At 44.8% G+C, this 11,346-nt stretch overlaps 1 long non-coding RNA gene across 8 annotated transcripts in view; it reads right to left on the reverse strand.

Annotated features, from left to right (window-relative positions):
* Positions 1 to 11,346, reverse strand: part of LOC137853359 (uncharacterized) — a 484,321-nt gene that overhangs the window by 353,061 nt on the left and 119,914 nt on the right. The gene's annotated exons all lie outside the window — the stretch shown is intronic.

Here is an 11,346-nt window from a genome sequence, read left to right on the forward strand (position 1 = left end):
AAAAGAGCAAGAAGGGGAACACTGAAGCTGCAGAAGTCCCACATGGATCTCATGGAGGGCTTGGGCCTACATCCCTCGCCTACATTCCTCATATCCCTGATTTTCACTGATCAAAATCAGGGCTTGACTCCTCCTCGAGCCAGATGTTGTTCAGTGCACGTTCCCACAGCTAGGATCATTCCCATCCCCATTCCTGTTCCCAGTTCCTTTCCTGAGAACTCCTTTTGCTGAACTGGGCCCTTACCGTGACGGAGAACGTCCTGCTTTCAGGTCCTTCCTCTCCAGCTACACAAAACCCCCTGTCAGGTTGAACAACAGCATGTGCTGAACACCAGTTTCTCCTCCCAGCAAAGCAGGGCTCTTAAGAGTTTTCAGTGCTTTTCTTCTTTTCCCCTTACCCAGTCTGTAAACAGCATAAATTAGTAATCAAAAAGATACAGCCCTCTGAATCTTTTATGATGGTGTGAGTGAGAGAGAAACTTGCAGACCAAAGGCTCTAATACACACATATTTGTAAAGGTCTTCTTTGTTTAAGGAGAAGAGTGAAAAGGCTGGAGGCTCGTCCCTCCCCTCACCTGCTCTTTGTGAGTTAATTACAAGCTGAATGAGCTGCCTGTCTCAGGGTCTTTCTTCAGGGCACTTTCTTGCACAATGCCACAGATCTACATCAATTATCTCAGCAATCCCTTTTATTACTTAGTTTTAAAATACCCACTTGCAAGAAAGCTTGGCTACAGCCCTCAAATAACTTGATGTGCTGCTGGAGCACAGCTTTAGCTCATGATTCTTCCTTTTTGCTCATTTCTCAGAGTCAGCATATATACGTGCATGTGTGCAAGCACATTTATTGTCTGTAGAGGAGTGGGCAGATCTATACAGGGCCTAGATCCACTCTCTAGTGCCTTGGACCACATCCAGGACAAAATAATTCGGTGCAACAAAGTGGAGGGAGCCCACCCGAAATGATAAGAACCCCCTGCCAAATCTTGAAGTCCAACCTGTTTTTTGTCCTTTGTGCAGGTGGGCACCTCCCTGTCAGAGCACAGACCTAGGGATGGCAGCTGGCCGCAGTCAGGCTCATGGTTTCAGGCTGTTCATGTTAGGAAGGGCTACTCTGCTTCTGACTGAGGTCCATACCCCTGGTAGCTGCCTCCAGCAGGTCTCAGTGATGGAAACCTGAGGAAAAAATGGGGCCAGGGAAGCACAATCCTTTCCTGGTATGCTGTCCAGTTTCCTAAAATCAACGACTCCAGGATTTTCTGAACTGGAGATCCCACTCAGTTTATTAATGACCATTCAATCGAGCTCTCCTAATAAAGTTGCCTAATCCCATTATTTTATTTATTTTGAATCAGATTTATACTTCTGGTCTCCTCAACATCCTGTGTCAATGAGTAGCACAATTGCATTACGCCTGTGTGAAAAAGCACTTCCTTTTTTTTGTATTAAAAAAAAAAAAACAAAAAACAAAAAACAACTCACTCCTTTGACCATTTCTGGATGGCCCCTCATTTTTTGTATTTATTTATTTCTAGGCTGAAAGAGCCACAGGGCTGGGTGGGATCAGGAAAGCCCACACTCAGCAGTCAAAGAGAAAAAACCTCAACAAAAAAAAAAAAACTTCGCCAACAAAAACAACGGAAGGTACTGATGTGAGAGAGACAGTCTAACCAATACACACTGATATTGCAATCCCTGCCAGCTCCCACAGCTCAGACAGAGCCATCTCTTGTGAAAACCTCCATCCCACCTCTGTGTTCAAGACCCTTTCGGCAGCTAAGGAGGGCACCCGAGCAGAACCGCCACAGCCCCAGTTACACAAAGGGGCAAGCTTTATGGAAGGGGGAAAACGAAACAGAGAAGTTGAAAGCAGACAGCCATCACTAAAATAAAAATAGCCTAATTTGCACAGAGATCTGAGCCACAGGTCACAAACAGTTGAAGACGTGCTTTCCTAGCTTAAAAGAAATGAAGCCACTTTTATTGGGGTCAGGTCCTCAAGCAGTCAAACCAGCTCCGGGTTGAAATGCTGGGAAGTGGGGGTACAAGTGACTGGTCTGGAGTTAGCTACCAGTGTCAGTGACAGCACTGAGTGAAGTCATGCTCTCGTCCATACACGTGCAGAGAAAGGGAGCCTCCTCCCGCAAGGTCTGCTGCAAAGGAGCAATGCTCGTCCCAAGAGCCTAAAATGGCATCTGGCTGGGAAGAGCTTCCCTGAGCATCGGGTGGTCTTACGCTTCTGAGAGGTGGGGTGAAGTCTGCATCCTTTTCTTCCTCTTCTAAAAAAGGCAGTCTTCCTGGTCAGTATATTTTGCAACTGGATTCCTCCTCCAACTGGAGGAAAGAGCTGGAGATGGGCGGGGGGGGGGAAGTTCATGATTTTAATGAAGAGGGGATGATGGCAGAACTCGAAGTCTCGGGCCCATAAGCTGCACACTTGTATTAAAGACTAACTGCGTTACTTTTTCTTGTTTTCTTTTCCCCCATCATTTGCTCCCATCAAGCTGATTGCATTGCTTTGCTCAAGTTAAGTGCGATTTTTCAGAAAACCAGACTTGAGTCACTTTCCGAGTAAGAAGAACTGGCATTGGCTGCAAAGGTATCAATATTTCACCAGGTCTTTGTTCAGCACTGGTTTTAGCTTTTCTTAATGGTGCACTTTACCAGGCAGCTTTTTCATACATCATTAAACAGCAGCTATAGCACTCGTGCCCTGTTTCTGATTTACCGTAGATAGTAATGTTTAAGATCACATTAAACACCACACATGCTCTCAGCTATTTGAGCAACATCAGAGTAATGAACAGTCAATAGTCTTACTAAATTAGTACCCTTTGGAGCTCTCGTTACTGAATCAAATAAGTATCCTTGGTCCTCCAGTGAAGGCAATTCTAATGTGAAATAATGAATTTAGTGTCTAATCAAAACTTAGGGGGTCCTTCTCCCTTCTGACTTTCAAGAGTAAATTATATAAATTATGTAGAATAGATCTCAGAGTTCCAGGTCCTGCAAGGTGCTGCTGAATAACTACCAGGAGTGACTTGGACACCAAGGTCCAGCTAATAAAAGTCAGTGAGGAAGGCAAAGGTAGAAGGAGCTCTTCTGGGGTTACGGGCCTCAAAGAGAAGAAAATAGGGTCTGAGTGCACCTCCTGGTTCTGGCAGAGGCTCCCGATGAAAGGCCACACAACCTATCCATACCTCCATCTCCTCTCTGCCGTGGGGGAATGCCACCGCTTCCTAACCCTAGCAAGCCTTTTACAGCGTTGATACAGGAACACAGGAGAAGTTCTTCATTGTAAGTAAGGCCCAGCAATACGAAATCCTCACCTCAGCTGATGTCTGAAGATGTGGCTGTGATTCCTTCCAACACTTCTCTCAACGAGATGGAAATAAGAAGCAGGAATCAAGATCAAATTTGCCTAATCACTAAATAAATTGCAGACACTGGGTCCAAATCACCGTTACCTCAGGATGTGTTCAGATCCTACCTTGACTTTCCTTTTTTAATTTTTTCAGTCACATTCCCTACATAGGCATGAAGAGCCAACTGTCTTCACCGATCTCCATAGAAACAATACAGGGCTTCAAAAGAACAAACTGTACCACGTAAGCAAGGAAACTTGCTTTAGGAACGCTGTACCATTGGCCTGCAGGACAATGGCAGAGAATTTATGCCAAATTTAGAGGAAATTATGTTTTCTCTTCCTCATTTCCCATTTGCAAGAAGTATCACCTATCAGTAACGCCAATAGCCTTCCAAAGCACTCCATGATTTCCTGCAAAGAAAGCATTGGGTTTTTAGTGACAAGTTATGTTTCAGAAGAACAGCTCCGTGACACAGCCCCACTATTCTCTGCAAGTCACCGTTCCTTTTCTTAATACTATAGCTCTCTTAATCAGGACATCCCACTGTCACATACATAACAATGTGGTGTGAGAGTTGTCTTTGCAGACTAACCATGCCTGAGCAGCATTTGAATTTATCACAAAGTATTTTTTAAAGTTTTGTTGGAGTTTCTTTTGGTTCATGAGAAAGAATTTTAAAACTCTGAGTTAGGTCCCCTGCCCCTCTTGAGAGCCCCCTTATTTGCTTTCTACCCAGTCCCAGCTGATGACAAATATGATGGGACTACAGCAGGGCCTCTTGAAATAAAACCGGTATTTAAAGCCAATCTCTCACATACTGGACCCCAAAATAGCATGAAGCATGCTGCCCTTTATCCATGCTTTGGGGGTTCCCTACAGCCCTTCAGGGCAAAGCTTGGATTGTGTCCTCAACTTTTCCTTCTGCCCAAAACTGTAACATACCACAGGTACCTTTTGCTCCCTCTAAGTCACATTTCTCTGGTTACACAATATGTAACCAGCTGGACGAAGCACTGTTCAGGATTGCCTGCCTACTCTTCCAAAGAGATACAACAAGGAAATGAAGTTGAATTTTCCCCCCCAAAAAAAGGTTTACATTTCCTTTTGTATGATGTTTCTATTTTTATTCATGTCCTAACCTCTCCTTCCCTTTTAAAAAGGGAGACTTTTTTTTCAGTAATTTAAAACTGCAGCATTTCCATACGAAACCGAAAAGCAGGCATCTACCAAAACCAATCACATTTTTCCCTGTCTCTTCCACAGCAAGGTCAAAACCCTTTCATGACCACTTATGTGTGGTGGGCAGGCGATGGGGAGCTTTTTTACAAGAAAAGAGAAAAAAAAAACAATCATTTCCCAACCAGATTGGCCAGACTGTGGAGACAAGGCCACACGGTAAGGCAGGTGAGCTCGCTTCTTTGCAATGACTTCCTTAAGGTTGCAGCTTAGTAAGAAGCCAGCATTGACACCTCCTGAGATGCCTTTCACTGTACATTTTTCCTTCAATCCAGAAGTGATACGGAGGGGAATGGCATTCGGAGGTTCTGCAGAACGGTGCACATGGCAGAAGCACCAAAACTGTTTCTGAAATCCTGCAGGACACCGAGCACAGCACGAGACGCAGGACGGCTGCACCGCTGCTCATCGTATCCTACAGCCCTGCTCAGAGACGCGTGGCCACTTGCAGCTGCAACAGGCTTTCACCCAAAGTGCTTTGAAGTCAAGAGAAAGCTATTATTGATCATAGCAGGCTTTGGAGGAAGCCAGCGCAGGGGAAGCAGAACTGATACTTATCATAAGCAAGGAGGCTGTTTTTCTTTCCTGCCTTTGATTGATTTTGTCATTCACTTGTGATTCCTTACTGCTTTCTCCCGTACAAGTCGTAGCTAGAGAGTCTCAATGATAGCAATTGATCAGGAGTTGTGTTTGAATGAAGAGAATTACTTTTCTGTTTGCCACCAGCCCTTGTTTTGCTTGGGCTCTTAGAAAAACAGTAATTCCAAACCCCTTCTCGTGCCCAAATCCTGCAAAGACATGTACATTTAACATTGCAGGCAGTCGTTTGTCAGTTTGGGATTCAATAGGCATGTAAAATATCTGTACAAGTCTTTGCATGTTCAGGATCTCGAGTGCTCACAGTTCTATTAATAGCAATAATTAGCACAGACTAATCCTTGATGAGAAATCAAGCTAGGGCTTTGATTCAATTTCCTTTAATTGTAAAAACAAACAAACAAAAAAAATCCCTAGTAATATGCTTTATTACCTGAAGGTCTCGCTCCTTTTCAGAGGTCTCCCAGAACCACGTTAGCTCTCTCTTCTGGCCTGCAGAACATCAGTTCTCAATCCCCTTGGCTTATGCAAGCGTGCACGTCACTGGAGAAAATTATAAGAGGCTCCCTAACCTTCACTGGTAGGAAGGTTCCTGTTTCTTTCATCCCAACACATAAATCCATATTTGCTCTTCATTCGACAAGGCTGTGAAGGGCTTAAATATCCTTACAGGACGATCCAAGGTTCCACACGTCTCTCATCCTGCTTAGCAATCCCAACTGTACACAACTGTTAGAGTTTCAGATCCATCAAGCTGTCATTCCTGCTATCCGCATGTAGAGAGCTTTTGGCTCGAGTTGGAAGTTTATGAGCAAGATTAAATCAGTGCTAACATCGGGTTCACATTTAATTCTTTAGAATAGCCGTGTTCTTACAAGATTTTGACCTCAGTGAGACAAGAACTCTGGGAGATGAGCTCCTCTCATGAGGTTTCTGAGGTCTGTCATGGTGGAAATCTCCTAAGACACATTCTGACGCTTTGTGCCATGTTACAAATACATGACAGAGCACCAAGGGTTCTCATTATCTCACTGAAAGCTGTAGGAATATACATCTCCAAATCTTCTACCCCACAAAATGCAGGGAATTGCTAGATTTTGGGGCTCTGGCCCGTTTCCTGTTCTAAGGCACCAACATTTTCCTGGAGAAAATGATGCATTAGTAGGATACAGCACACTTTTTCCTTTATCAGCTATGAAAGATTGTATCAGATTTAATATTCCTTTTTATTATTGGTCATAAAATGTTGTTCAAAAACTTAATAAAAGCAAAATCTGAGAAAAAAAAAAAAAAGAGAAGAGGTACTTCTGAGCCAAGTTCATCCAAAGTATGAGACAGACATCTGGGAGGTTACTGCAAATACCTTACAGCAATATTCATTCATTCACTCATTCATTCCAGTTTTAAAGCAATTGGATTGCATTATGTTTTCACCTTTTCCGTGTTTCTTCCTGTCAGTGTTCTAGTGAACAAGTTTCAGGGTGACCGACCCCTAAGGAAGCATGGAAGAACTGTTAGGAAGTGCTTTCAGTTTGTTTGATACCAATATCCCAACTAGACGCCTGCTCCCAAACGCGGTGTTGATCCAGTCACAGTGTGGTGATGCTTTGTAGCCTGTGTGGCCAGTGAAAGCCAAACAACAGCCCTTGAACTTGGTCCGCTGGATTAGCTCCTGCTCAGGGAGCAGAGACACTCGAAGAGCCACAGGGTAACTCTGCCAGCCCCTGCTGCAGAAAGCAGCAGCATCACTGCCGTCAGCAGGACAAGGATCACACCTTCAGGAGCAGGGAACAAAGCAGCAGAACGAGGTAGGTTTATGCCTAATATTTAGCAAAAGTCAACCTGAGGCACTTGTGGTGCAAGTGCAGGAGCCTGAGCCTCCTGGTGGATTGTGCTGACTGCTGACGGTGCTGAGAACCAAGAGCCAGCGTGTGCAGGCTGAGCAACCGCTGACAGCTGGGTGTGCCAGCAGGTAATGCTCCCATACACATCTCTGCCCCAAAAACTCCAGCCCAGGGGATTCCCGTGCTGAGGTGGGTGCTCGTGTTTTTCATTTAAAGGTGCACTGACCGATGCAAAGCCCTGCCCCTCCTTCACACGACTCCAAGGAGGCATCAGGCGCGTGTAGCTGTGACGCATGCAGCTGAGCAAATCTCTCTGCAAACTTTATAGCCACATCTGTAACCTTTCAGGGCACCGCAGTTTCTTGCCAGATTGCAAAGATAGAGGAAATAATGCGCTGCACATGCTCAGGTCACAACAGCTGAACATGCATGCTGACGGGCTCTCAGTACAAAGGGCCAGATTCTCCAGCTGTTGTGGATCAGCCCAGCTCCATAACGGGGATCCCGAGTTTTCAATCTGGCCCACTAACGCTTACAAATAAGGTTCAGAATAAATTCCTCAGCCCAAACTATTTACTGTCCTAATAAGAACGGCGGGTGTGGGGTTGAATTATCCATGTGGGGTTGAATTATCCGAAGGAAAACAAGATTTAAGTGTGTTGCTGCTGACAATACACACCTCTACCTCACAGGTACCTTGAAAAGCATTTTTGGATGCTGTGGTACAAACCAGTAATTTCACTGCTTGCTGTCTGGGCTAGGCTATTTGCTTAGAAGAAGCTATAAAACAGGCACACACACACACAATGGCCAGGAAAATGTGGTTCTGGTGGGATCCAGCCCCTCTCCAGCACAGACAGGATCAATCTGAGAAGTCAGTCTCCAGGCTGGTTACAAGAAGGCTCCCTGGAAATCGTCTGCTAAATGAAGACAGGAACCCCTCCATTCCCTAAACAGTCTTCATGCAGGACTATTTAGGGAGTGGACTATTTTAGAAGGGAAGACACAGGTATTACGATGGCTGCATGCTATTTTAAGAATCCTTTAAATGGAGAGCATCCACCGCTACCACATCCATCACATCGAGGCTTTCAAAGCACCTACGCTAGGCTCCCACTCTGATCAGCCCTTTGGACAAGCCTCCCTCTCTCCCCCTTTGACTGCCCAGACCCCCTGTTGCACCAAAAGATGGATAAAAGCTGGCTAACAGCCTGGAAAATATAGCATCAGCTTAGTTAGCTCTGTATCTCTTCCATCAGCTGGACAGATCAAACAGATATTGCCGGACAACTGATTTCTGTTAGCAAAGATAGTTTAATGCAGGTTTGCATCCCTCCTCCTTTATCCTTAGATAAATGGCATGACAGAAGGGAAAATTGCTTCCTGTCCTCCAAGAAAACCTAATGGGAGGAAAAAAATCGAATACGTTCATATCATTGCCAATAGCTGTATTAACTTCAGTTGCAGCAATATGTTCTGGATGAAAGGGACAAGAGATAAAAGTAAGCGGAGATATTACCCCTCCACCTCACACCAGATGGACAGATTTTTTTCTCAACACATTCTGCTGAAAGCCACGGGCCTGTCTGCAGCTCGGTAGCGCAACCCCGGCAAAGGGGAAGGGGTTGGTTCCCCTTGCTAGGTGCGGGTGTTGACAATGTAGGCATTAACCTCGGAGCTACTTCAAGAGCCTCACTCGACGCGGACAGTCGTAAGGCAGGCGGCTGTATCAGGTCGGATCGACCCCAGGAGCTCCTGTTTGTGCTCCTTGCCCGTGGAGGAAGGCTAGACACAACGTCCCTGTGCAGACTTCTCCAACAAACATGCCCAAAGCTAGTTGAGATAAACCCTATTAGGGGTGTTATTTAGGTACAATATTAACGCTCAAGGATGAACCTGCAAATTTTGAATCCCATCGTGTGTCACAGTCACATCAAATGCCCAAGAAGCAACCCGTATTTTTTTATTCATAAAACAGAAGTCTAAAAGAAACATTTTTTCGGTTCTACACATTTCTATTTCACATTTATCAAGTACGTTTCCCTTATATCTGCCTGACAACCAATTCCAGCTTTTTAGTATGAGAATAAAAACTGCCCAATTTCACCCCAGTTTCATCTCCTCTGAAAATGGAGAATTAATCCCAGGGGTGATTTCTGTCCTGTGACTTCTGCTCAAAACACAAACTGTTTTGCAAGCTTGGACAACGATTGCTCAAAGCAACGGGCCAGATTCACCTTGGCATTGCTCTGTTTCCTCGCTGCCATAATAGCACTTTAATCAACAAGCAGAACTGGCATAAAGCACTGATGCATCAGGCCCATCATATAGAGTACACCCACTTAATCAGGTAATCAACTTAATCAGGACACTTCCCAAGGAACCAAATTAAGCCTAATGACACCAAGTGGCAGGGACTGCTGCTTAATTGGGATAGTAATTCTGCTTATGGTAATTGGGATGCCTGCAGGTGATTAAATGGTACTGAGCTAAGAAGAGACAATCTCTGTGATGCTCAGAAACTGGCAGGGATTCGTCTCTCCTCAAAAGGCTCTGTCAACAGCGGATCAGCAAAACAAAACTTTCCTAATCCTCTTGGTTGGGCACTGTCTGAACAGAGCATCTCAAGATGCAAATAGGGGCACTGAAACAAAAGGGAAAAAAAAATAAAATTAAAGGACTTCTCCAGGTAGTCCAAACGTGAAACTAGAGCTAGACCAAAAAATGAAAAAAAAAAAAAAAAAAAAAAGAATCAAAACAAAACTAATACATACTGGGAGATTTTTGTACTTCGTTAAAAGCTACTTTCTGCCCAATTTTTCCAACATGTGTGTAGCCGTGGGAGCAGATGTTTCACAGCAGAGCAAGAGTTAAGTGAAATGCCAGTGCTCACGCTCAGGGTGAGCAAGAACTTCTCACAGATCCAGAGACCTGTGTGAAAGGAGAACAGGAGAGGTCACGGCGCTGCTTCCTAGGAGACTTCCTACCCTATTTAAGATCAAGGAAAAAATATTTTCAAAGCACAACAAAAGAAATGGCTTAAAAAATGCAATTAAAAAAAAAAAATTAGGGGCGGGTAAAAATGTCCTTTTTAACATCTGTAATTGCTATCCAGAGTAGGAATGAGATGTTTTAAAGTTAAACCTGTTCTCCATTTGAAATAGGTGTCGCAAATCATAAAGTTCTTCTGGAACTAGGTTGCTGATAGAACAGCAGCCTCCAAAGTCATCACGCAAAGCATAGAGTTGCAACGTTTCCAGAGTCCAGACTTAACAGACTGTTTTACAGAGCTTCTTGCACTTCGGTGGCCACCTTGGTGCATGCAGTTAGTCAAAGTGAGGGGTCTTGCAGAGCACTCCATTTAAGAAAACACAGCTCCATTTTTGCCTCCGTGCTTTTCCTTATTCTTTTCAATCATGGTTGCTTAGCCACCAGCACTGCACAGGCACAGACCCGCTGCCTGTCTAGGACTCCCTTCTTCATGGTTTTGGACATCAAGAAATGACCGTGGGGGAGCCAGGAGCTGCAGGGGGACTTCTGCCTTTGACAGCTGCCAACGCCTGCAGACTTCACCACTGAGCTTGAGCCAAGGAACCATACAAAGGATGCACTTTGGTGGCTCCCAGCACAGCCCCACAGGTATGTACATGTGTATGGGTGCTACTTGGCTATCCCGGCACCCCCCACTGCTGCACCTACTGAGCACAATCCCAGTGCTGCACTCATCATACCTGACACTCATCTCCATGTTGTGGCTTCCCAGTGGCCTTCAGACACAACGCTCCACTTTTCTTTCCAAATGGTAGATTTGCATCCTGATGCTTGGCTACTCTTTTTTTTTTCTGGGTCTTGCTCTGCTTCTCTTCCATCACATACATTGTGATTCAGTGTGTTTGATGTACACCTGTATGCTTTCGGGTAGGCTGTTCTCTACATGACACTCAGTACTGAGAATTATAAAGGATAACTCAGTCTTACCTCTGCGAGCATTTAATCTATTTGTTCCTGATTTATTGCCTTGTCATGTTATTAGCTTCATTAGAAGAATGAAATGAGTAAGTGCGTGTGCAGTGTGAGAACAGAGGGGAAATTCAGACTCCTCTTCGCCTTCACCCAGTTGCACAAATTCCTGCAAGAGGATTATCAAAGGAAGAGGTACGAGAATGGAGCCCTAACGGGGGAATTGTTAAGTCTCTAAACACCTCCAAATGGAGGGATCGCCGTCCATTTGTGCCTCTCAGATCCTGTATGAACATCCCCAGAGGACTGCCGGCAGGCAACAGCCGTGCCATGCCTCCAAC

The sequence above is a fragment of the Anas acuta genome, chromosome 3 (genome assembly GCF_963932015.1).
Source record: "Anas acuta chromosome 3, bAnaAcu1.1, whole genome shotgun sequence".
NCBI classification, from domain to species: domain Eukaryota; kingdom Metazoa; phylum Chordata; class Aves; order Anseriformes; family Anatidae; genus Anas; species Anas acuta.